Raw genomic sequence first — 27,793 nt, forward strand, 5'->3', positions numbered from 1 at the left:
GGCAACAGGTTTTTTGTTTTTTTTTTCCACCTCTCCCTAAGGAAGTGCTCACCTCCTTGGATGAAAGGGGAAAGAAGGATAGTGCAGACTATGAGTTCATGAACCTATTTAACTCAGCTAATGGAAACCCAAACCCTGGTGGTGTAGTGGCTAAGTGCTACGGCTGCTAACCAAAAAGGTCAGCGGTTCGAATCTGCCAGGTGCTCCTAGGAAACCATATGGGGCAGTTCTGTGTCCTGTAGGGTCGCTATGAGTTGGAATCAACTCGATGGCGACAGGTTTGGTTTTTGGTTTGTTCTCATGGCTGTTTGTTGGTTGTCTGCTAGGGGCGCTGGAATTCTAAAAATGTTGAAAGCAGTCAGGTTGGAGAAGTGCTGAGTTTTTCAGTATCATGGGGGCCTTGGTGTATGCCTTTAATTTGTCACCATCAGCAATGTTTTTGTGAAGTTCTTCCACAATGGCTTGGCTCATCCTGTGCAGGAGAGCATTTCCTTTTTCCTTTTCCATAGAATATTCTCATTCTGTCATCTTTTGATCTCCTGGAATAACTAAATGCCATAGCAAAAAGATGGGTTTACTCAGCATCTTCACGGAGAAGATAATTAGGTTTACTTGGTGTATATCTAAAGAAGTATGTTTTGGGATCAAGGCCTCCCCGAGGGCTTCTTAAGAACACTTTAAATCCTTCTGAAGTTAGAGTCAGCAGCTATTAGCTGCATCATCACTTCTGCTCTCATTTGTCTTGTTAGTGCATGAGACAAAGATTTTGTAAGGTCAGCCTTTTTAATATCTAAGGAAGTAGTTGGGGAAGGGTGATGGTCAGAGCTCAAGTGGAGTTGTGAATGGAAATAAGTGTATTAGATAAGTGGAATGCTTTTTGCTCAGAATGAGTGACACAGATGGAAGATGGAAAAGGGAACAAGATTGGCAATGAAATTGATAATTCTTATTTTATTATACCCTCTCCCAATTTTTTAACTTTAAATGCTGTTCCTCTTACTTTGCCTTCCTCAGATAACATTTATTGTCACAGCTGTGTTCTGCCTCTCCTAAAGAAAGGTGGAATTTTTAAGGTCATTCCTACCTGATTGCTGGAGAGTTTGGCTTTCAAACTGGAGGTTGCACTAAGAGGAATGTCCTTCCATCTCTTTCCACAACTGCTTTGTAAATTTAAAAGAAAGATCTCTGAAACAGAAGTGTGAGAAATCTTGTTCATCACCTATAGTTGAGAGCCATCTATGTAACTAAAGTAAAATGCATGAAATGAATCAAATCCATATTACTTTAAACACTACTGATTTTTTCCCAAAACTAAATTTACAGTGATTTTGCATTAGGATGTTTGAGTTTTTTAAGTGAGTATCAAAAATAATTTTCAGACAAGAAATGTTGAAAGGATTACGGCTTTCATTTATGTCTTAGCAAATGTTGATAAAAATCATGGTTCTCTAAACACTTTGCTAGCATTAAACACTCTAATGAAATAGGCGTTAGATAAGCAAGGATCTGGTCACTAGCCACTGAAAGGCTGTCACCTCTGCGGCAGAATTAGGAGGGAAGGAACGTTTTATGCTTGAATAAGAACTGTGTTTGCTTGACATTGTGAAGGCTCTGAGAAGCTGATTATTTGGTAATCACTTGAGTTAGGTGATTTCATATAGTGTTTGATGTCTTATAACCTAAACTTCCCTGGGCTCTTTAAAAGTGTCTGGTTTAATCATCATCTTTTGATGAATGCGTTTCTGGAGGGATTGTGACTATCAGTTAAGTGCTTTGAAGAGAGAATCTCTGCTTTGTATCACACCTGAATGTCTGAACATGCTTCTTGGAGCTTGTTTAACTTGGGCTCAAAGCAAAGAGTGCCATCTACTGAACGGCCACCATCAAGTTGAGCAGCCCTTAAGTTTTCCTTACAGAACTCATGGCTGGGTACTTGAGAAACCAGGCCTCGATTCATTTGGAGGATTTGACAGAATCATAGTACCAAGTGGAATTGTTGCCTGCTTAATTTTAATTATGCTTCCCAGCAGGAGACCTAAACACATGATGAAGAACTCATTCAGCACTTGCTGGAATGCATGGGAAAGAAGAAACTTTAAAAAGTTGTTGGGACTTCTTTTAAAAACGGTGAAGTTTAATGAAATCATTAAATTAAAAATAGCAAAGAAAATTATTGTAATTGTGCATCTTTCATTAATAGTTCTGGTTATTGCTGTCTCCTGCAGGCAATAATGATGTTTCTTTAAGATCTGCTTGGGCTTAAAATCAGCAAACAAATCATTTTGCTGATTGGTGAGATGAATTTAAAGACTACTTGAATATTTTCATTTTTTTTCCCTTACCCTTTTCCTTTATCTCAGTTTCTAAGATGGTGATTCCTACTTGAGTAAATTCACTGTTTCAAAGTGGATTTTGTTGTTTTGGTTTTTGCAAGTGGCATCCTGTTTTTGTTTTTTTCTTTCCCCCTTACTGTCTTCCAGAAACTGCCTGTGGTAGTAGGCAGTAGCCACGAGTAGAAATGGAAGTAGTAGAACCAGTTATGGGTCCATGGAGGCTTAGGGTACCTGGAACAGGCTTGTTATAGCAAGGTAAGAAAGAACTTTGACGGGGTAAATTGAAAGGAAACTTTGAAATTATTAGGATAAGAGGAATATCCTGACTGTTGTTGTATATTTGTTATATGCAGTTGCTTAATTAGTGATCATTTTTCTGAGCCCTTAGACCTACCAAGGATTATGGTATGCACTTTACGTAAATTGACTGAAGTTTAGTGAAATGACTCGCCTGAGATTACACAGTTAATACATGGTAGCCCAGATTTGAGCCCAGGGCTAATTCCCTTAGACGCTGTGCTATACTGCTGATTTACTTGCGTTTATCCTTGTCGGTGGCTGCACACAGGACTTAAACCAAGATTAGAATGGTATTTCTGCCTATGCTGGGGATCTTGTTAAAATGTAGATTCTGATTCAGTATATTTGGGGTTGGAAAGGCAAATTCTCAGTAGAGGTTCAAACCAGAATAAACCGGTTCAAAGAGGTTGATGAAATGGATAAGTAGAATTGACATTTCACTAGAATCAGGAAGTAAGCATGAAATCGACCTTCAAATATTTGCTATTTGATTTCGTCTATAGTATTATTATTATTATTATTATTTTTTGCTGTATTGTTTCTTATTTAAAACCACAAGAAAAGGTTATTGAAACATTGAAGTGAATTGTTTCACATTGGGGCCTGCTTAAAATATATTTTTGTGGGAAGAAGGGTTAAGTTATGAAGGGTTTTTTTGTCTTTCTTGTTTTGATTTTTTTTTTTTAATTTGGTGGTTGTCTTTCTATATTTCACTTGCCCCTATATATTTTTAGGTAGTAGTACTTTTCAATATGACAATAATATCCCAAGTCCACAGCACAATAAAATTCAACCATGTGCCAATCCTGTAGAGCCTTAACTTCTCTTGTGCATGCTAAATATACCCTGTACACTGAATGAGTACCATATAGCACATTTATATATTACGACTTTGTTGAATTCATGTATCCTCTCATTTAAGAGACTCTTTTTTTTTTTAAGACCTATTATTATAAGGTTTTGATTTTGCTTTTTAAAAAAAATATATTTTGATCTCAGAAGACACCCTTATTACTTTAAAAAGTTGGGAATAACTGTTTTGGTATAATCAAAAGCTTCTAAAATTGCAGTCCAGTCATAGTAGTACTGACTGTGCATCCTAAACCCAAAAGATCACCTTTTATGGCTTCTGGCTCTGCCCCTTCATATGTAGGGGAATTATATTTTACGTATATACCTTCCAGAAAACCCCTATAGGAATATCAAATGGCTAGGTCCTTGAGATCCTGACTTTCTATTCCTCTCAAACATAGGAAAGATTAATAGCAACTAAGACAACAGTACAAAAGATGTTACTTGCCAGTGTGTGACTGCCAAATGACAGGCACAGATAATAAACGCCATTGGTTATCTGGCTAAGAAAAGAGCACCACAGAGGGAGTGATCAGAAAAGCTCCCACACCTCTAGGAAAGAGCAACAAGGGCAAACCATGAAGGGCAGGATAGGATCTCACTAGGTAGAGAGGATGGAAAGGGTTTGGGCCAGAAATTTCTGCCCACGAAAATAACAATTCTTTTTCTGTAGCACAGTGGGAGATAGTTTATGTCAGTGGTTCACGACTTTTTCCCACAGTAAGGTAGTTGTAGAGAGTACATTCAAATATTGTGGAAATGGGGGAGGGGTGATGGGGATGGGGATCATGTAGACCCTGACAGTGCTCCCTTCTGAACCCCAGATGAAAATGAAGAGGTGTACATTTTAGAAAATCAGAATTTGTCCATCATTTCCATTGCTGAATGCTAGAATGTAGTTCTGTTGATGACTCTGTTATAGCTTCTAAATCTAATGTGTATATGTAGATAGAGCTATTGACATATAAGACATAATAATTTCTACTTAACATTTTTATACAATAACATTGTTTATTTTTGGATAAAAAGTCCTCACTGAGAACATGTGAACAAAGACCTGAAGAAGGTGGGGGAGGAGCATTTCAGGCAGAGGGAACAGCAAGCACAAAGGCCCTGAGGCCCAAAAGCATCTGGTAAGGATGAAACATAAAGAGAGAAGGTGAAGGGAAACCACTGGATAACTTTGAACATTGACATGACATGATCTTCTAACTTATGTTTTAAAAAGGATTATTTTGGCTATGTTTTGAGGCTAGACCATAGTGGGCAAGTATGGATGTAGGGAAACTAGTTAGGAGGCCAGTGTATTAATCTTGGTGAGAGATCATGGTGTAGCTTGTATGTGGTAGAGGTGGTGAGATTTGATTGGATTCTGAATATATTTTTGAAGACTGAGCCAACGAGATTGGCTGACTGGAATGTGGGGTATACATAAGAAAGACAAGTGAAGCATGACATAGGTTTTAGACCTAAGCAAAAGTTTTCCAGAGGAGTAAGTTTGGGAGGTAGGAAAGAATAGGAGTTCAATTCGAGACATGTAAGTTTGAAATGTCTTTTAGACATCCACTTGGGAGATGTTGAGTTGGAAGTTGACTGTGAGTGTAGATCAATGCATAGCTATAGGTTGAATGTATAAACTCGAGAGTTTCATTATTTTCCTTCTCCATTTTTAATGAATGCATATTTAATCTCTTTGATAACTAGAATAAATTTTGCTCTAGTAAGGGCTTTATATGTTCCTGTATATATTTATTCTGGGAAGGGGTTTAATCTACCTTGTAAAACAATTTATTTTAACTTCTAAGGACATTTGATCCCAAAGGAAATCTTTTTCTCTAGGCATATAAAAATTTGTTTTTAATCAAAATGTGAAGTAAAAATAGTGTTGTTTCTGCTCACTAAAAACATAGATGTGATTGTAAAATGATATAGTGACTTTGGAAAAGCTTGACAGTTCCTCACTTTAAAAGGGTGACTTTTATGGTATGTGAATTATATTTCAATTAAAAAAAAGATTATACCAGAAAAAAGTATATGTGTGCATGCACATGTACGTGAGGTAATTGAAACAATTTATGTGGATCTTATTTCTAGAATAAAACTGCGTTCCCAGTAGAGCATTGATGAAGTAAGAATTGCCATACCCCACCTGGCTTAACTTCGGTTCATTTAAAGAGGCAGAGGTAAGGCACTTAGATTATTCAGGTAGTAATCCGAAGCCAGTTTGTGATCCTATCCATGGTAATTAACGGGTAAGTCTAACTTTTCTAATACCCAGTTTCACTGGGTGCCCTAGATAAAGTTCTATAATTACCATTTCCATGGGTTTCTGAGAGTGGGAACCAGTTTTTAAGTAAGTTTATTAGGTCTTAAGTCAATAAATGATTTAATTTTTTTCTCCATATCTATAACTAAAAAACATGGAGGACTCAATTCTCTTTTTTTTTTTCTCTTTAGCCAACCCAAGATGATACTTAACTTCTTAAAAACATTGTGATCAAAGGATAGATTTTGCTTGTCTAGGAAGTACATAAGGATCCCTTGTGGTACAGTGGTTAAGTGCTCAGCTGTGAACTAGAATGTCAGCAGTTCGAGTCCACCAGTTGCCCTGCAAAAGAAAGATGTGGCAGTCTGCTCCTGTAAAGATTTCTAGCCTTGGAAACCCTGTGGAGCAGCTATACCCTGTTCTGTAGGGTCACTATGAGTCAGAATTGATGGAAGTGGATTTGGTTTGTTTTTTAGGAAGTACATGAAAGAATTATCTTTAACTTAACCTTTTATATGCCTTTTACCCTAATATTTTCTTCTGAGATATAATTCACATACCATCCAATTCATCCCCTAATGTTATTTTGAATAAGCATCACCGTACTTATTCAGCCTGTTTGCTGAAACAGTCTGTAAAGCTGGACTGTATGAAGAAGAACGCAGCATCAGGATTGAAGGAAGACTCCTTAACACCCTGTGATATGCAGATGACACAACCTTACTTGCTGAAAGTGAAGAGGAAGCACTTCCTGATGAAGATCAAAGACTGCAGCCTTTATTATGGATTATACCTCAGCATAAAGAAACAAAAATTCTCACAACTAGACTAATAAGTAACATCACGATAAATGGAGAAAAGATCAAAGTTGTCAAGGATTTCATTTTGCTCGGATCCACAATCAACACCCATGTGAGCAGCAGTCAGGAAATCAAAGGACGAATTGCATTGCACAAATCTGCTGCAAAAGACCTCTTTTAAGTTTTAAAAAGCAAAGATGTCACTTTGAGAAAGAAGATGCACCTGATCCAAGCCTTGGTATTTTCAGTCGCCTCATATCCATGTGAAACCTGGACTGGAGAAGAATCGATACCTTTGAATTATGGTGTTGGCGAAGAATATTGAATATACTGTGGACTGCCAGAAGCACAAACAGATCTGTGTTGAACGGAGTGCAGCCAGAATGCTCCTCGGAGGCGAGGATGGCAAGATTTCATCTCATGTACTTTGGACATGTTATCAGGAGGCACTAGTTTCTGGAGAAGGACATCATGCTTGGTAGAGAATCAGCAAAAAAGAGGAAGACGTTCAGCAAGATAGACTGACACAGTGGCTGCAATAGGGGGCTCAAACAGCAACGATTATGAGGATTGTGCAGGACCAGGCAGTGTTTAGTTCTGTTGTATAAAATGGGGTTGCTATTAGTTGGAATCAACTTGACAGCACCTAACAAAACAGCAGTGTTATTTTGGCAAAATACATTTGTCTTTTTTTAAAATTAGAATGAAAATTTCTAGAAGACAGGTCCATATTATTTGAATGACTGCTATATGCATGACTTGTTATGTTTTCAGCATTTTAAGGAAAGCTTATATAAACCTGACAGGAACCTTTCTGGGAAAGATAAACATTTATGTACCTGACTCCAAAACCAGCCTCAAAGCTGTGCTGCAGCAATGATTTAAGGATGAACAGTTGCGCACAGAGAAGGGGCATATTTATTCTATTGGAGAGAAACAGTTCATGGAGGACAGTGACATTTGAGTTGAGCTTTAGAGGATCAGTAGGATTTCAAAGGTTGGGGAGGAGGGTGAATTACAGGCCAAGATAATAGACTATGCAGAGAGATGTAGGGCTATAGGATAGATGTGGTGGGAGAAGCAGGAAAGGTAGGGTTGAGAATACCAGATCATCAAGGCTGTCTTAATGGGTACTATGTTAAGAAATTTAGATTTTATTTTATGGCACCTATTTTAGCAGATAAGAGGCATAATCAGGTGTGTCTGAGATTTGGTGGCGTGAAGAACGGTGTGACGAAGAGAGAGTGTTGGCAAAGAGATACCTAGAGATAAGCAGATGAACCAAGGCAGAGGCTTTGAGATTAGAAAGGGAGGAATTTTGGAGGCAGAAAGTCATACAACTTGCGGAATAATGCAGAGGGTTGAAGAAACATCTGTTCGCTGAGGGTAGAAATTTAACTTTTCGTTCACACCCTTTCTAATAAAATGATTTATGGCAGATGTCTACTGTACATCTGTACAACTAGAAATTTGTTAGATTTAGCAAGACTTGAAGGTATCTTTTCCTTCACATATGTAAAGCTTTTAGAAACTTGACTATTTCAAAATCTGTTTTACTACTTTTCAACTATTAATTATTACAGTCTTTGGATTTGTTTTCATGTGTGCATTTGGAAATGGTTGAATAGTCATCATTTTGGCTAAAGAAAAGTCTTTTTGTTTCCAAATGAAACTGCTTCCCTGTGCTGTGTTTTTGTGTTTAGATTTAAACTTTTGTGCAGTGGAATAATAAAAAATGACTGGACGCGTTGGGCATTGCAGTGCACCAAGTATTGTGTGTGGTCATTATAGGAAGTCACGTGCCACCTTGAAGTTTCCCCTTACTAACAGTTAGTGGTTTATCTTGGAACTTCAAAAGTATAGCAAGTACCTGTAAGAAATGGTTTGAAATGTCAAAAGAAGCAAATGCAAAATTATTTGTTTTTGCTATGAAAATTTAGTGGAGAATCCAATAATCCAGTAAGACTTGTACGTATTTGCACAAAGAAAGAACTAATAGAAGATTTGCCTCGTTTAATGCTTCCAGTAGCTTACTTGCAGGCACGGTTGGCCGTTTTTATTTGCAGCTCCCTTGATGATAAGACATGTAACCAAGAGGGTTTGATATTAGGATATAGTGATTTTCTAAATGAGTGGAAGAAGAAACTGGACCTGACACAAGTCCTAGAAATCCTGCGTTTTTGTGCTAGCATTTTATAGGCATTGCACAAAACAGAAGACAGTTGACTATCATTGTATAATCTAAGGCTTCAGAAGTGTTCTGTCTTCTTTCTGTCAGTGCATGGAGCCTAGATCCTTCTTTCTGTCGAGACAGGAGAAATGCTGGTGTATTTAGGGTCTTTAGTAAAAACAACAGGAAAAAGTATGATTTGCAAGTTAGAAGTCTGCCTCAGACCTCTAATTTGGACTGGGAAGCAATCATTGGGGACTTTTTTTGTTGTTAAGAATCAACGAGTGGGATTTTGATGGTTTCGGAAGGAGACTGGAATTCCCTGGAATTCTCAAGAAGTTCCTCTGAGGCAAGTTTAGCAGTGGTGGTAGTAATAACAATAATAGTTATCATTTATTGACCGTTTCCTAATTACTTTGTGTGCATTGTTTTCACAGCAGCCCTGTAATGATAGGTACTGTTATTATTCCCATTTTGTGGATGAAGAAACAGAAGCCCTGATAGAGTATGTAAGTGATCTTTCCAAGGTAACATGACTAAGATTTGGCAAAGTACTTGAAACTAGAACATTCTGATACCAAATTCCTGTTCTTAATTATAATATACATCTTAGTAATAAAATTATTAGACCCTGTTGGTGTAGTAGTTAAGAGCTTGGCTGCTAACCAAAAGGTCAACAGTTCAGTTCTACCAGCCGCTCCTTGGAAACCCTATGATGTAGTTGTTTTCTCTCCTGTGGGGTTGCTATGAGTCAGAATTGACTCCACAGCAACTTTTTTTTGGAAAATATTTTTTAGTTCCTTCTAACCTTGAACAGATTAATATTTGCATATGCACGTATGTACTTCCCCTCATTTTGAAAGAAACCTTATCATGGTGGGTGCATTTAACAGTAATATATATATTTTTTTCTTTTGGTAGAGCCTCTCGGGGTTTTTTAGGTCTCTGGGTAGCACAAATGGTTTGCACTTGACTATTAAAGGTTGGTGGTTCAAACCCACCCAATGGCACTGTGGGAGAAAGGCCTGGCAATCTGCTTCCATAAACATTACAGCCGAGATAACTCTATGGAGCAGTTCTGCTGTGTAACCTGTGGGGTCGCCATGAGTCGCAATTGATTCACTGCATCAGGTTTGGTTTTTGTTTTCAGGGTTTTGGAAACTTTACCCTTTGGATTTCAGATAGCCACGTGAAATGGAACAATACCATTTAATTATGTGCGTATGTAATTATGACAGCAATTCTACAAAGTAGATAACACCCTTAGTTCACATATGATGGATTTGACAGCCAAAAATGTTGAGTAATTTGCCTGAAGTCACACAGCGAATAAGTAAATGGCAGAGTCAGAAATGAACACTAGTGCTTTCAACTTCAAAGCCCATGATCTTTCCACTGTGCCAACGCTCAGGTTTATATAAAACTTGACCATACTTCATCGAGGAGCACGTGGAACCACTTCACTGATGCAGTGTAAAACTTCCTTACATGCTTAAAACTTTTAAGTATTAAATAATGTTTAAAACAACTTATTCAAAAGCAAGTCTTAACAAAAATTATGGATATAAAACAATGAAAATAAAAATCAGAAGAGTAAAAAGCATTCTCACTGTTTTTTTTTTTTTTAAGAACAGGAATGATTTTATTAACTGGTTTCTAAGTTAAACTTACTATTTGAATAAAAAAAATCTTTTTTATTCTTTAGATGAAGGTTTACAGAACAAACTAGCTTCTCGTTAAACAGTACACATATTGTTTTATGACATTGGTTAACAACCCCACGACATGTCAACACTCTCCCTTCTCAACCTTGGGTTCCCTATTACTGACTTTCCTGTCCCCCTCCTGCCTTCTAGTCCTTGCCCCTGGGCTGGAGTGCCCCTTTAGTCTTGTTTTGTTTTATGGGCCTGTCTAATCTTTCAATGAAGAGTAAACCTCAGGAATGACTTCATTTGAACCAAATTTTTATGAAAATCAAGTTCACTTTTAAATTTTTGATACTGATTTTTTAATAAGATGTATAAGGAATTGGAACAAAATTTAAAAGGCACAAAGGAGTATACAGTGAGAAGTAAGTTGTCACCCTACCCCCAAACCCCTCAGGTTTCCTTTCTTAGTATTTCAAGGATATTTTTCATTGTGTATTTTAAAATTCTCAAATCGAGACTTTGCTTGCCTTTATCTGGTAGATGAATTGCTGTGTAAGAGATAAAGCTTTAGATCAGAACAACCTGGGGAAATAGTAGTTATACAATCTGTTTCTTCTCCTAGGTGTGATTCCCAGGTCTGTTCATCATCTTACTAATTTAAAGAGTATCATTTCCTAGTTTCCTTCTACTTAATACTTAAGGCAAAGGTGTGGAAAGTGTGAGGTGGTAATTGTAATCATCTTCTGCTCATATCCAACCCGAGGCAAATACAAACAACTTTTATGAAATGATACATGCTAACAAAGCAAATTCCACACGAGAAGCCTTCCCACAGAAAAACATCCTCTAGTAGGAAGGGCAAAGAAGGGGTCAAGAGTAGCCAGCATTCACCACTTCTGTGCACCTGCCCTGTTATGCCAGCTGGAAGTGGACCTTTTCTTTTTTTTGAAAGATGACCTTTTCTAAAACATATTATTTTAGTGCTTGGCATTATTTTGGTGACTCTGCCTTTGGCCACCCGCCATCAAAGGATTTTTTTCCCAAGCTGTGGGGTCACCTGACTTCTAATCTTATTGTTTCTAGACCTAGGTTCTTTTCTTCCTTTGAATGGTATTTAACTAATAGTATGTCATTTCTATACAAAGATAAATACTATATTCTTTGGTCAGAAATATTGAAGATCAAGGTTTTGGGTGACACAAAATCTATTATTTCGGTACCTGATCAATATTGTAATTTTTTTTTTTTAACTCTATAAACAAGTCTATATTCTACAGCAAAGAGTGCCTGTTTGGCATTCGAAGTCCCTGGAGTTAAGGCAAGGGGCACAAAGCCTGTGCCTTTTGACACATATTTTAAAATGAAGAACCGTAGCCTCATTAAAATTGGAGGGGACCTAAAAAGAGTAGCTGCTGAAGCTACTTATGTATAACCAAACACCTCATGGGATTTGATTCCTTGGTTTGGAGGTTTAGGGTCATGGTTTTATGGGACATCCTAGTTAATTGGCCTAATAACGTGTTCAGTACTTCTGTCTCCTAGTTTGTTGTGAAGCTCCTGGGGTCTTAAAAGCTTGGAAGTGGCCATCCAAGGCAGAACAGTTGGTCTCTATTCACCTGGAGCAACAAAGGAAGAAGGAGAGTCAGGAACAGGAGAAGAATATGGAACGTGTAACTAATTACCTCCATGAGCAACTGCCTCCTTTGCCATGAGACAAAAGAACTGGATGGTGCCTGGCTGCTGTTACTGAACATTTTGATCAGAGATTCCATAGGAGAATCTTGATCAAAAGGGGGAAAATGTAGAATAGAATTTCAAATTCTCATGGACTCCAGACTTTCTGGAGCCATGGAGGGTAGATAAACCCCTGAAACTATTGCCCTGAGATAATCTTTAAAACTTAAACTAAAAATATCCCCGAAGACATCTTAAAACGGAGGAATAATTGAGCTTAACTAGTAAAAAAGGTCTTCCCAGAACATTATGCTCTTTTAAGAACTGTCTATATGGGATAAAATTGACAACAGCAGCCCGAAAGATTAGAATAGGAACCTTAGCGGGGTAGTAAGTTTATGTTAATGAGGGAGGAACAACTCAGAAAAAGAGGGTGAGAATGGTTGTACAACTTGAAGAATGTAATAATGCACTAATGATACATGTAGAAACTGTCAAGTTGGTATATGTTTTGCTGTGTTAATTACCAAAAAAATTTTGAAAAAGGCATTGGAGGGGACCTAACCCAAAGCTATGCAAATTCTGTTCTGTGCCAGGAGGAAGGAGTTTGATAGTTTTGAGAGAGATGGGAATCATCAGAGTGGTATTAGCAGACCTCTGCCACGATGACACAATAAAAAGGAAGCTTCTCCAGGAATATAAGTGAAGTAGGAGCTCCCCAGGCCCATAAGTCTTTTTTGGGTGCTAAAATTCACTCTGTGTGAATGATTCTGGCTCTCTGTTACAAGTGTGGAAGTGGGGATTCTCTACAAACTTCAAAGTTCGGAGAGGCAAATGGGAATAAAGAGGGGAATGAAATGTAGACTCATAGAATTCTGGAAATACCACCTCATTTTACTAATGAAGGACCAGCTCTTTTTGAGTCAAGTGACATGTTCAAGGTAAGATACCACTTTTGGTAGATCTAGACCAAGGATTAGAGGTTCCTGGCCATCCAGGGCTTTTTCTACTTTATTACGTTACCAGCCATCTTAACACATTCGTGTGATTCTGGGATGGAGGGTTGTGTCCAGAATTCCAATTGACTTTCCCTAGAGCAGCATTTAAACAGCGACCTTCTCTACAACAGGGTTTGGACAAGATGAAAGACTCCAGTCTTTTAGGGATTTGAGGCTTCTTTTCAAGAAATAGTTGGTATCTGCCTTTTACTTAAAGTACAAAACAAAAATCTTGCATTAAAATAGGGAGAGTTTTGTGAAGAAGTTCTAAAAAATCTGGAATGTGTCATGAACTTTCTTGTTATCCTAACCAAAAGCCATGCTGACCTTCTGTATATTGTTCCAATTTTAGTATGCTTACCACTGAAGCATGTCATGTATATGGTAAATGCTTCTGGCATGTTTAAGGATGTATTTGGCCGCCTTGATATTTTTTTCTTTTGGAAGGGAACATATTTAAATTAGAAACAGTCTTCCCCTCCAATGAAAAAGGGAAAGTTTTAGGTCATTTGCTTCAGTGGAATAGATTATGGAACTTACGACCCCAATTTTCCATTATTTTCAACTAAGTGGGCCATTACATGAGGCACAGTTAAGGTAGAAATCTATCATATTAGAAAGTATTTTAATCTGATTTGTGATTAAATGTATTTATCAGTAAGATTTTTGCCACCAAGAATGCGTTTTATCTGTTGCATCATACCAAGGATGTCGCATGGAATCTATAAAGTCTGCTTTTCTTTCTTTATTTTCCATGTTTTGCTATGGCATTTGGTTTTATAACACTTTTAGAAAGCAGTTTTCAAGATAGCTTGGTCTTTCCTTCTATACTAGATCCTTTCTGAGCTACTGCAAAAATTCATGCTTATGGTTATGATCTAAATAAAATGTAATTGCTTTTGATTCTCCTGTGAATATCAAATGTCTTTTAATCTATTTTTAAATCATTTTAATAGTAATAAGGACAAGGTCAAACTGGTTGCTGTTGTTATGCTGTGAGGTGCCGTTGAGTCAGTTCCAACTCATAGCGACCTTGTGTACAACAGAAGGAAGCACTGCCCAGTCCTGCCCATCCTCAAGATTTTCTATATCTGAGCCCATTGTTGCAGCGACCATGTCAATGCATCTTGTTGAGGGTCTTCCTCTCTTTCACTGAACTTCTACTTTACCAAGCATGATGTCCTTCTCCACGGACTGGCCTCTCCTGATAATATGTCCAAAGTATGTGAGACAAAGTCTCTCCATCCTCGATCTAAGGAGCATTCTGGCTGTACTTCTTCCAGGACAGATTTGTTCCTCCTTCTGGCAGTCCATGGTATATTCAGTATTCTTTGCCAACACCATAATTCAAAGGTATCAGTTCTTCTTTGGTCTTTTTATTCATTGTCCAGCTTTTACATGCATGTAAGGCAATTGAAAATACCATGGCTTGGATCACATGCACTTTAGTCCTCAAAATGACATCTTTGCTTTTTAACATTTTAAAGAAGTCTTTTGCAGCGGATTTGCCCAATGCAATGCGTCTTCTGATTTCTTGACTGCCGCCACCATTGTGGATCCAAGTAAAATGAAATCCTTGACAACTTAAATTTTTTCTCCATTCATCATGATGTTTTTTATTGGTCCAGTTGTGAGGATTTTTGTTTTCTTTACGTTGAGGTGTAATCCATACTGAACGCTGTGGCCTTTGATCTTCATTAGTAAGTGCTTCAATTCCTCTTCATTTTCAGCAAGCAAGGCTGTGTCATCTGCAAAATGCAGGTTGTTAATGAGTCTTCCTCCAGTCCTAATGCTCTGTTCTTCATATAGCCCAGCTTCTCAGATTATTTGCTCAGCATACAGTTTGAATAAGTGTGGTGAAAGGATACAACCCTGATGCACATCTTTCCTGATTTTAAACCACAGTGTTTCCCTTTGTTCTGTTCGACCACTACCTCTTGGTCTATGTACAGGTTCTGCATGAACACAATTAAGTCTTTTGGAATTCCCATTCTTTGCAATGTTATCCCTAATTTGTTATGATCCACACATTTGATCATAGTCAGTAAAACACAGGTAAATGTTTTTCTGGTATTCTCTGCTTTCAGCCAAGATCCATCTGACATCAGCAGCGATATCTCTGGTTCCACATCCTCTTCTAAATCCGGCCCCTTAAGTTAGCTACCCATATTCCAGCTGACTTGGCTGGGTCAGTTTGTATGACAGTGCTTTTTTGAGAGGTGTTGCCTGCAAGCAGCCACTACCTCTCTTCCTACTCTTTCTACCTCTCCCTATTCATGAGGTTAAAAACAAAAAAAAAAAGTTACTTGGTCCACCACCTCTAATATTTACTATGTGTTTACTATGGTATTTCTTAGTATTTTAAAGATATTTTTTATTGTGTATTTTGAAATCCTCAAATCAAGACTTTGCTTGCCTTTATCTGGTGGATGAATTGCTGTATAAGAGATAAAACTTTAGATCAGAACATCATCTTACTAATTTAAAGAGTGTCCTTTCCTAGTTTCCCCCTACTTAAGGCAGAGGTGTGGAAAGTGTGAGGTGGTAATTGTAATCATCTTTCACTCATATCCAACCCTAGGCAATTACAAACAACTTTTATGAAATGATACATGCTAACTTAACTGCACCAGGGTCGTATCCTTTACCATACCTGTTCAGTCTGTATGCTGAGCAAATAATCCGAGAAGCTGGACTATATGAAGAAGAACAGGGCATCAGGATCGGAGGAAGACTCACTAACAACCTGCATTATGCTAATGACACAACCTTGTTTGCTGAAAGAGGACTTAAAGCACTTACTAATGAAGATCAAAGACCACAGCCTTCAGTGTGGATTACACCTCATCATAAAGGAAACAGAAATCCTCACAACTGGACCAATAAGCAACAGTATGATAAAAGGAGAAAAAAATTAAGTTGTCAAAGATTTCATTTTACTTGGATCCACAGTCAACAGCTGTGGAAGTGACAGTCAAGAAATCAAAAGACGCATTGCATTGGGCAAATCTGCTGCAAAGACCCCTTCGAAGTGTTAAAAAGCAAAGATGTCACCTTGAATACTAAGGTGCGCCTGAGGGAAGCTATGGTATTTTCAGTTGCATCGTATGCATGTGAAAGCTGGACGTTGAAGAAGGAAGAAGAATTGACTCCTTTGAATTGTGGTGTTGGCGAAGAATATTGACTATACCGTGGACTGCCAAAAGAATGAACAAATCTGTCTTGGAAGAAGTACAATTAGGATGCTACTTAGAAGCGAGGATGGCGAGACTGCGTCTTACATACTTTGGTCACGTTTTGAGGAGGGATCAGTCCCTGAAGAGGGACATCATATGTGGTCAAGTACAGGGTCAGCTGAAAAGAGAAGACCCTCAACAAGACGGGTTGACACAGTGACTGCAACAGTAGGCTCAAGCATAACAACGATTCTAAGGATGACACAGTACTGGGCAGTGTTCCCGTCCTGTTGTGCATAGAGTTGCTATGACTCGAAACTGACTTAATGGCCACTAAACAACAACAGTTCTAACCATTTTTTCATTTTTATAATGTGAGAACTAAAAGCTGAAGAAATGAAAATACTGTTATAGAATGAAAACTTTAGAGAGCAGGCTCGGTTGGGCTAAAGTGAGGGGATGTGGGGTAAAAAAGGAAGAGTCTGCTTTGGGTGGTACAAAAAGGACAGGTTTTGCCATCAGATCTGACAATTCTGCTGACCTTGAACACAAGTTGCTTAACTTCTCTGAGCCTTTTTCTCCCCTGTATATGTAGAAGTGGGATAAAAACACCTATCTTCTAGAGTTTCAATGAGGATTCAGTGAGATGGTATATGCGTATAGTGTCCGGCACATAGTAGGTACTCATTAAATATGTATTGAATACATGATTGTTGCTTACTTACATTCTCCCCATTCCCTCCTTGTGAGAAAAGATGAGGAAGGGGACAGGCCTAAAATGAATGTAGAAAAAATATTAAAGAAACTTAGCCCATTTGTTAATTTGACTGCGATTCAGCATTTGACCAGAACTAGTCCTTAAGCATTGTGGCAAATTGAGGTTTTAATTCAGAACGTAATGATGTGAAATAGTTCTGTTCTTTACCTTATTTAAATAGTAAGAAGTGAATTTTGCTAATTAATTTTATTTCACTGTACTTTATTGTCTTAGTCATCTAGTGCTGCTATAACAGAAATACCACAAGTGGCTTTAACAAAGAGAAATCTATTCTCTCACAGCTTAGGAGGCTAGAAGTCCAAATTCAGGGTGTTTGGCTGCTAACCAAAAGGCTTGCAGTTCAAATCCACCAGGTGCTCCTTAGAAACTCTATGGGGCAGTTCTCCTGTGTCCTGTAGGGTGGCTGTGAGTCTGAATTGACTCGATGGCAGCAGGATTTTTAGTTCTAGGGGAAGGCATTCTCCTTTGGTTCTGGGGGAAGGTCCTCATCATCAGTCTTCCCCTAGTCTAGGAGCTTCTCAGTGCAGGAACCCTGGGTCCAAAGGAATTACTCTGCTCCCAGTACTGCTTTCTTGGTGTTAAGAAGTCCACTTGTCTTTCTGCTCACTTCTGTTTTATGTCTCAAAAGAGATTGACTCAAGATACAACCTAATCTTGTAGATTGTCTCTTGCCTTAATAACATAACTACCTCTAATCCTGCCTTATTAACATCATAGAGGTAGGATTTACAACACATAGGAAAGTCATATCAGATGACAGAATGGTGTACAAACACAGTACTGGGGCTCATGGCCTAACAAAATTGACACACAGTTTTGGGGGAACACAATTCAATCCATAACATTTACCTCTTCCATTAATCAAGTATAAATAGCATCTGTAAATGTTTCAAAATTGTTACATTATTTAAGAGAAAATTCTCAATTATCAAAGGTACTTCTCATCTTTTTCTGAATACGATGCAAACACATCATTTTCCTTTTCTTTAAAAGTCTCGTCATAGGAGTTATGGCAATTTGGGATTTAAATATGTTTCATATTGACCTTGGTAGGCTAACCTACAGAGTAATAGATTGTTCTGATGATTGTGAACTTGTGTATTAATTGGAATTAAGGAAAGCTTCCCTAGATGGAAGACAAACAGCCGCTTGGTGACTACATTTTGTTATAACGCAAGTGAGGTATTGTTCTTGCTCAGGCATTAACAGCAGGTTTGTATTTTTAGACAGAATGAGGACTTTGTATGACATTAGCTGTATGAAGTGTTCCGAATCTATTTAGAAGGGAGTTTTTAATCCTATGTATATTTCTGATTTGCTGTGCATTTTGAGGAATTTATTTGAAAATTTGAAACATTGAAATGTAGGAAAGTGTAGAGAGTTTGGAATATATGGTTAGATTAGATAAGAATTTTTCAAAGCTTTATACTCACCCAATGTAGGCCACATCTGTGGTAATGTTCTTGGAAATTGGTCACATTTTAAAACCTAGTTCTTTGCCAACAGCATCTGGTTGCACTTTACATACTTTGAAAGTATATTTTGCATTGCAGAAAAGCAAACCATATGACATAGACTTTTTTTTACCTGATTGGAAGTTGTTTACAGTTATAGTTGAACTTCAATAAACTTAACATAACCAAAGGCATAATCATCCCAGTGCATGGAGTGTCGTGATGCCTCAGATATAGAGGGTTCTTACATACAGTTATCAGCTTTTAAATGTTATCAAGACTTTTACCTTATTTTAGTAATCCTCCTAAAGAGGTCTTGTTTACTGAAAGTTCTTTTAGGTTTGGGGAATTTTGAAGGTGCTGATATGATTGGAATGCGTTCTACTTATGGGCAGTCAAGAAATAGTGTTGATTGATGTGATTGGCATTCCTCCACCAGGTACTTACAGCTCTGGACAGCTGTTACTCGTTATGTACTTGTGTTTATGTTTGTCATAGCTCCTGTGAGCCTTTGGTGTACTACAGGTGTCCTATTTTAGTAAAATAGGGTTTGGCAATCCAGAGAAGATTTGTGAGTTGACTTTGATTGGCATGGATCTAGGCAATTCTGTGAAATAGGCCAAGTATGTCTTTGGTTTCCTTAAGATTTCCTTCTCAGTGTCCCCTGTTTAGCTTTACTTTGCTTTCTTCCACTTAACTGCCCAGGTGGCTAACCTGTTTCAGATGATCCCTGTTGAAATGTTAGCTGATTAGTCCAGTGCTTTTCCAGGGATGTTTACATTTTAAAAGTGAGATCTTTTAATAACAAGGCTTTTAAGGTCTCTACATTTTAATATGATAGTGAAGTAACAGGTATTAGGGTAGACTCTTTGGACTGGGCCCAAGCTTGATGCCAGGATTATAGAGCCCTGCTGTCAGTATGGTAGTCAATTACCACATGTGGCTATTGACTACAGGCAGTCCGCCGGTTACAAACGAGACCGCTTCTTAAATCTGTCTTTAAGTTGAATTTGTAGGTAAGTTGGAACAGGAACATATGGTTCTTATTTTGCATCAGTCAAATGTTTGTCTTAGCATAAAGTATATATTTTTAACTTTTTATGCGTATAAATGTCTTGAAAGAAATAAAACCAGAATGCTCCTTAGAAGCAAGTATGGCGAGACTACATCTCACATACTGTGGACATGTTGTCAGGAGGGATCAGTGCCTGGAGAAGGACATCATGCTTGGTAAAGTAGAGGGTCAGCGAAAAAGAGGAAGACCCTTAATGCAGTAGATTGACATAGTGACTGTAACAATGGGGTTAAGCATAACAACAATTTTGAGGATGGCACAGGGTGGGGCAGTGTTCTGTTCTGTTGTACATAGGGTCGCTATGAGCCAGAACCAGCTCGCTAGCACCTAACAACAACAGCATGCCCTGGTGGCATAATGGGGCCCTGGTGGTTCAGTGGTTAAGTGATACGGCTGCTAACCAAATAGTCGGCAGTTCAAATCCACCAGCTACTCCTTGGAAACCCTATGGGACAGTTCTACTCTGTTCTCTAGGGTCGCTATGGGTTGAAATCGACTTGATGGCAACATGTTTCGGGTGGCATAGTGGTTAAGAGTTTGACTACTAATCAAAAGATTGGCAGTTTGAATCCACCAGTTGCTCTTTGGAAACCCTATGGGGCAGTTCTACTCTGTCCTATAGAGTTGCTTTGAGTTGGAATTGACTTGATGGTAATGGGTTTTTGTTTTGTTCTGTTCGTTTTTTTATGCATATAAAACATTTTTTAAAAAGCTTCAAAACTGTGCAGTATTTTCATAAGTGTCACAAAGTAGTGTGTATGTTTGTTATTATGAACCATTGTATTTAACTCAAAATTTTAATAGGCTTTATGGCAGTCCTTTCTTAATTACGAGTTGTCTGTAAGTCGGACCTTCGTAACCCAGGGACTGCCTGTACTTGAAACGTGGCTAGTCCAAATTGAGATGTGCTCTGAGTATAAAAGGCACACTAGATTTTAAAGACTTGATACAAGAAAAAGAATGTAAAGTAACTCAGTAATTTTTTATATTGATTGAGTTGGAATGATGACATTTTAGATATCTCGGGTTAAATAAAGAGTATTAAAAATTCATTTGTTTCTTTTTACTGTTTTAATATTATACTAAAAAATTTAAAAGTGTATATATGGCTTACATTTGTGGTTCACATTACATTTCTATTGGACAGTGCCGTGATAAAGAGAAGAGAGTTTTGTTGTGTTCTTACTGTTGGGAACTTGCAGAGGTTCAGTGAAGTGCTCCCCAGGACGCCTTCGCTACCCTTATTCCAGCTGACTTGGCTGGGTCAATTTGTATGACAATGCTTTTTTGAGAGGTGTTGCCTGCAAGCAGCCACTACCTCTCCTTCTACTTTACCTCTCCCAATTCATGAGGTTAAAAAAAAGTTACTTGGCCCATCGCCTCTTAATATTTATTAACTCCTGGCCAGCTTCTTGAAGACAGGTGTTTAAAAAAAATTTTTATAGCTACTATGTATTGGGCATCTGCCATGGGCCAGGTACTAGTGCCGGGTACTTTACATAAACTCTGGAGTCCTTAATCAATTCTGCAAGATTGATATTACCAGATGAAGAAACTGAGATTCAGATACATTTTAACTTTGCCCTGGGTCAGTTAGTAAGTGGCAGAATCAGGGTTGCAGCCCAGGACTGTCTAGTTCTATAGCCAGTGTTCTTTCTGCTGTGGTTTCCATCTCTTGTGTGTGTCTTTTAGCACAAAGCGGAGTGCCATATACAAAGGGGTCACTTGCAAAATGGTGTTGACTGATAGTTATATAATATTTTTGTGTTGTGTTCCTTTGTCTTGGTGGATGACTCCAGTGCCTATCACTCCAGCGCATCTTCCTCCCCTGTCTGGTGCCTAGAGATTTAAGCTTATTGACAGCCTTTTGAGCAGGGTAGAACATCTCTAAGCTTCCTGTGAAAGAGCATCTTTTTCCCCTTGAAAATGAATCAACAAAGAATGCTTCACATGCCTCTAGGAAGAGATACAGTAATAGTCACCTTCTTTGGATGCCAAAAATACCAAATGTTCGATTTCAGAGGCTAGCTAGCCATATAAGGAAAGGGCTTTTTATAGACAAAGAGGGTTGAAGTAAAATAATGGGATAGAATAAGTATATTGAGCTGGATAAGTCTTGTATAATCCTAGGTTATCTCTTAATGGCCATGTCCACAACATTGTTGCATTAACAATGAGAGTAAGGGGGTAATAGTTCATATGTTTGGCCTGCTGATGTCTTAAATTAGAGTGGATGCAATCACAACCCATGAGTGCTCTGGTAGGCTGGGTGCTACGTTCACTCCCTGCTGCCTTCGCTCAGGCTCCAGCAAGTGGTGACAACTTTGGAAAGATAAGGAGAGAAAAGGAAGAACAAAGAGGTTCAAGGAGTAAAATTAGAATGGGGGTAGGTGGTGGGGAGGTTTGGGCAAGTTTACCTGCAAAGCACTTTTATACATGCATATGCATATTATATTCGAAATATTAAGAGCTATGTAAACTGTAAAATACTATTATTGTAGGAAATAAACTGTGACATACTAGAAAGGAAAAAAAAAAAAAAAACTAGGTGATATGAATTCAATTTCTCTAGCCTCACCATTAGTATAACTGTGTAATCTTAGGAAACCTATAGAATCAGAGATCTAGTAAAATGGGAAAGATAATCATTTCCCTTTCCACTTCTCCAGTCTTCTGTGATGATTATATAAGATCCTGATGAGTGTAAAAGCACTTGGTGCATATTCATATGCCATATAACTTGTTGTTGTTTCTTATACTATTATTTACTCTTTATCTGAAGTATTGCCTACCTGAAACTTCATTGAGAGGAAAAAATGTGTACCCAAGAGTGCCCACGTTATGACCAGGAGAAGTTAAGAGTTAAATGGCCAAGTAAAATAAGGGCCAATTTGGCTCTTGTCCCTAGGCTTTATAAAAGGGACAGTGTCAGCCTGTGGGTGAGGGGACTGTGGACCTATTTGCTTATAGAACTTAAGCAGTCAACCTTTTAGTAGCCCCTTTAAAGCTTGACTTCTGTAGGTTGATTCTATAATACGTGAACCCGCAAGATGCTTCTCTTTGGGTAAAAAGTCCTATTGAATGGCTTTTTTTTTAATTAATATTTTGATATATTCATAACAATAACCTGGTTTACATTTCTTTGAGACTCACAGTCTTCAACTTCTGACCAAGCTAGTGAACTGTTGCTATAGCTACCAGATGGCAGTCTTTCCTGATCCAGTGTTGGATGCCAACAGACTAATACAGAATAGATTTAAATAGTGTTCAAGCACATTTGAAGTATTATATAAACTGATCATCTAGCAAATTTATCGTAAAGAGGATAAGTTGAATACATTCATGTTACCATACAATTGCTTGGTTCTCAGGGAAATCTCTGAATGCATATGTATTCAATGTAAAATACCGGGTACAGGGATATTTGCCAAGTGCCAGTTTGAAATTTACTTGGGATTCATCCAGCTGGCAGATCAGTTGTACTGATTAGATGGGCCCGTTTCTGGGGAACAGGATTTCATAGCAAGAGCAGTGTTCTTAAAGTATAGTTGCTTTAAAAATGAGTTCATTTTTAATTTTAAAACTCAAAAGCATTATATTAAAAATAGTATAACATTATAATGCATATGTGCAAATACGTAATACATTTTCGTAAGTAATAGTGGGGGCAATAAATTCATTATACTATATTCAGTTTTTTTTTTTTCTTTTTATTTTGCTTTAGGTGAAAGTTTACAGCTCAAGTTAGTTTCTCATACAAAAGTTTATACACGTTGTTATGTGATCCTAGTGGCTATCCCTATAATCTGACAGCACATTCCTCCTTTCCACCCCGGATTTCTCATGTTTATTCAACCAGCTCTTGTCCCTTTCTGCCTTCTCATCTCGCCTCCAGACAGGAGCTCCCCATTTAATCTTGTACTTGAACTAAAAATGTACACTCTTTACAAGTATCATCTTATGTCTTATAGCCCATTCTAATCTTTGTCTGAAGAGTTGGCTTCAGGAATGGTTTTTAGTTCTGGGTTAGCAGAGAGTCTGGGGGCCGTGTCTTCTGGGTTTCATCTAGTCTGAGTCAGACCATTAAGTCTGGTCTTTCTACTAGAATTTGAGTTCTACACCCCACTTTACTCCTGCTGTGTCAGGGACTGTCTGTTGTGTTCCCTGTCAGGGCAGTCATTGGTGGTAGCCGGGCACCATCTAGTTCTGGTCTCACACTGATGGAGCCTCTGGTTTATGTGGCCCTTTTGTCTCTTGGGCTGATACTTGTGTTTTTGGTATTCTTCCTTTTCCTTTGTTCCAGGTGGTTTGGGACCAATTGATGCATTTTAGATGGCCGCTCGCTAGCTTTTAAGGCCGTAGACACCACTTACCAAAGTGCGGTGCAGGATATTTCCTTTGTATACTTTGTCATGCCAGTTGACCTAGATGTCCCCTGAAACCATGGTCCCCAGACCCCTGCCTCTGCTACTGTGTCCCTAGAAATGTTTGGTTGTGTTTAGGAAACGTCTTAGCTTTTGGTTTAGTCTGGTTATGCTGATTTTCCCCTGTGTTGTGTGTTGTCCTTCCCTCCACCTAAGACATTCAGTTGTTTTTAATTTCTATTTTGAGTTTTTGGAATCATAACTTGCTTCCCAGATTAATCCGTATGAACAAGAAAGATGCCAAAGTACAGATAGACTAAACCTAGTAAACACTGCAGCCAGCTGGCTTTCTGTGTAGAGTAAGCTGTAAACTAATACTCTGTTTGAGGTTAGCTAGTTAAAGACTACATGGGACAAATGAAAAGGAATTCAGTCATCATAGATGGGGGTTAGACCTGAAGAACTAACATAGATCCTTTTTAACCCTGAGATTAACTGTGTAAGTGTAGTACACTGTCATTTTCATACTAAGAAACCTAAGGTTCCACAGTAGCATTTCCCAAAGTATTTTCTGCAGATCACTAGTTCTGAGATATTTCCCAGGAAAAGTGTTTCCAAATATGTTTGGGAAATTGTGTTCTGTATCCCTATTGAAAGTTTATAATTGCATATCAGCATTGTAAAGGCAAGGAGTCGTGGCAGCGCAGTGGTTAAATGCTCTGCTGCTAATTGAAAGATTGATGGTTCATACCCACCAGGCACTCTGCAGGAGAAAGATGTGGCAGTCTGCTTCTGTAAAGATTACAGCCCCTGGAACCCTATGGGGCAGTTCTGCTCTGTCCTATAGGGCCATTATGAGTCAGAATCAATTTCATGGCAACGAGTTTTTTTTTTTTTTTTTTAAAGCAAAGACAAAAGTGCTGCTGTTAAGTTCTAGGTTTACCTTTCTTAAAAACTCTGTGGTGTTGGTGAAGAATATTGACTATGTGGTGGACTGCTAGAAGAACAAACAAATCAATTTTAGAAGAAATACAACCAAAATGCTCCTGAGAAATGAGAATGGCGAGACCTCAGCTTACTTACTTTGGACACATAATCAGAAAAGACCAGCTGCTAGAAAAGAACATCATGGTTGGGAAGATAGAGGGTCAGCGAAAACCAGGGAAGCCTTCAATGATATGGATGGACACAACAGCCACAGCAATGGATTCAAACATCCCAGTCATGATGAAGATGGTGCAGGACTGGGCAACGTTTCATTCTGTTACATAAGGTCGCCATGAGTTGGAGCTGACACAATGGCAGTTAACAACAAAACAAATATCTCAAACTAAATGAATCACATAGACCATGGAAATCGATCAGTCAAACTCTCTAGTAAAATTGTATTAACATCCCATGAAACTACTGTTTCCTAGAATGTACTTGGGAGAAACGGTGCCTTTAAGCAGTGAGTTGCAGATTTCACTTTTTTTTTTTGTCTTTAAAAAATCATAATTAAAATTAAATTTGGGAGTTACAGGTATCTTGGCCTTGGGGATATAATACTGTGTTTAAAAATGTTTTAAAATCAGTATTATAAGGCAGTTTACATAGAAATGTTAATTTGTATGGGGCATGTCTTTTGAGTTGATACTGACATGTATCTTTTGGGAGCGTTTTGATACTTTTTGTAAATATAATTTTCCTTTTATTTAAAACAAATAATTTTGATAAAAAGTCCAGATAATTCTTTTAACAAGCTGTTTCCTAGTTTAAATTATATATTTTTCAAGAATAAAATAAGAGGTGGGGCCAAGATGGCGGAATAACCAGACACTTCCTGCGACCCCTCTTGCAACAAAGACCCAAAAAAACGGGGAAACAGTTATATTTATGACAAGCTAGGAGCCCTGAACATCAAAGGCAAAGTTAGAAAACGGACTGAGTGGCAGGGGGAGCAAGAAGACGGTTCAGAAGCAGAGAGGAGTCACTGGACCTGAATCCCCAGGATCCCTCAGGCACCATTACCTGGAGCGGCTGTGGTGGGCTGGTGGTAGTGTTAGGCTGCAGTTTCCTCAGGGAGAAGCAGCCAGCTGCACAGCCTGCTCGTACCTCTGGAACCAGAGAAGAACGGCGCTTTTAGCAAAAGCTAAGTACTTGCGTATATTTCACCACACCTCCAACCGCCAAGCTGGCTTCAGTGGCCTTTGATTTCCTTGGGCCTGAGATAGGCCATATTGAGCACCCGTAGCCATCCTCCTGGCCTTGGAGTAGGAATAAATTCACAGTTGAGGGAAAAGATAATTTGCTAGCCCCACTAACCAGGGAAGCTCAGGACAGAAGCAACTCCTGTCCAGGCATAAACCTTCCGTGGACCTTGAGCACCTTTCCCTTCTGCATGGACCTGTGTGGGCCTATTTCAGGAGAATAGGCCCTTGTTGGCAGATTGCAACTGTTTTCAGCTGTGCGGCGAAGAGGTGGGTGTTTGATATTTGACACTGCTTGACCTATTAGATAGGGTCCTCACCCACCCACATCGGTCCTAAGGACTGGTAGCTCCACTCAGGTCACCTGGCCACCCCTAACAGGGGTCCCGGAATAACTGGTGCCTCCCAGTGCTTACAACCAAAAACACTGGGTGCCCACAGTCCATCTGCAGAACCCACCCACCTGTACGCTTTAGGGAACAGGGCTGTGCTTTCCTCACAGACATTCGGGGGACAGTTCTCAGCCCCCTGCCTTGTTCAGAGTGTGACCCCCTGCTACAACCAGGTACCAGTACCTACACCAATCACCCCTGCCCCTCTAAGACTGTTGGACAGAGCCTGTACTACACACATGATGATCAGCTACCTGGACACCTGCGCTGAATTCATACAAGAAAAGTGAATGGACTCCTAGACTGATATACCTGATAACAGCTCTAGCCGTCTGGTCACAGGATGTCAGAATTTCAAAGGTAAAAATAATCAAGCAACCCATTCAGGCATATCAAAACAAAACAAAGCAAGAAGCTAGGATACAGCAAGCAAACATAAAATAAACTAATACAGTAACGTATTGATGGCTTGGAGACAACAGTCAGTATCAAGTAACGTAAACAGACCATGATCGCCTCAACAAGCTCTAGAACAAAGAATCAATGGATCTTCTGGATGAAGGTGCCTTTTTGGAATTACCAGATGCAGAATTCAAAAGATTAATATACAGAACTCTTCAAGACATCAGGAACAAAATTAGGAATACGCAGAGCAAGCAAAGGAACACACAGATAAAGTAGTTGAAGAAATTTAAAAGGTTATTCAAAAAGATAATGAAAAATTTAATAAGCTGTAAGAATCCATGGAGAGACAGCAATCAGGAATTCAGAACATTAAAATTACAGATTTAGACAACTCAATAGAAAGCCAGAGGAGCAGAATTGCGCAGGCGGAAGGCAGAGTTGATGAGCTTGAAGTTAAAGCACATGACACCAATAAATTTGAAGAAAAATCAGGTAAAAGAACTTAAAAATATGAAGAAACCTTAAGAATCACGTGGGACTCTATCGAGAGAAATAACTACGAGTGATTGGAGTATCAGAACAGGGAGGGACAACAGAAAATACAGAGAGAATTGTTGAAGATTTGTTGGCAGAAAACTTCCCTGATGTCGGAAAGATGATAAGATATCCAGGATGCTCATCGAACTCCACATAAGGTAGATTCTAAAAGAAAGTCACTAAGACATATTATAATCAAACTTGTCAAAACTAAAGACAGAAAATTTTAAGAGCAGCTAGGAATAAACGAAAAATCACCTCCAAAGGAGAGTCAATAAGAATAAGCTTGGACTGTTTGGCAGAAATCATGCAGGCAAGAAGGTAATGGGATGACTTATATAAAGCATTGAAGGAAAAAGATTGCCAGCCAAGAATCATATA

General features: G+C 38.5%; 1 protein-coding gene and 1 non-coding gene across 7 annotated transcripts in view; one reads left to right on the forward strand and one right to left on the reverse strand.

Annotated features, from left to right (window-relative positions):
• The window catches only part of ADD3 (adducin 3), a 143,544-nt gene that overhangs the window by 7,744 nt on the left and 108,007 nt on the right, over positions 1–27,793 (forward strand). The window contains exon 2 of one of the 6 annotated variants that reach the window (XM_049856007.1): positions 5,580–5,668. The exons of the other annotated variants lie outside the window; for them this stretch is intronic. The gene's annotated coding sequence lies outside the window, so the exon portion shown is untranslated. The remainder of the gene's footprint in view (positions 1–5,579; positions 5,669–27,793) is intronic. 6 annotated transcript variants of the gene reach the window in all.
• Positions 13,313–13,414, reverse strand: LOC126060070 (U6 spliceosomal RNA). The gene has a single exon (XR_007513534.1). It is a non-coding gene; the product is annotated as a U6 spliceosomal RNA (small nuclear RNA).

The sequence above is a fragment of the Elephas maximus genome, chromosome 16 (assembly GCF_024166365.1).
Source record: "Elephas maximus indicus isolate mEleMax1 chromosome 16, mEleMax1 primary haplotype, whole genome shotgun sequence".
Taxonomy (NCBI): Eukaryota; Metazoa; Chordata; class Mammalia; order Proboscidea; family Elephantidae; genus Elephas; species Elephas maximus.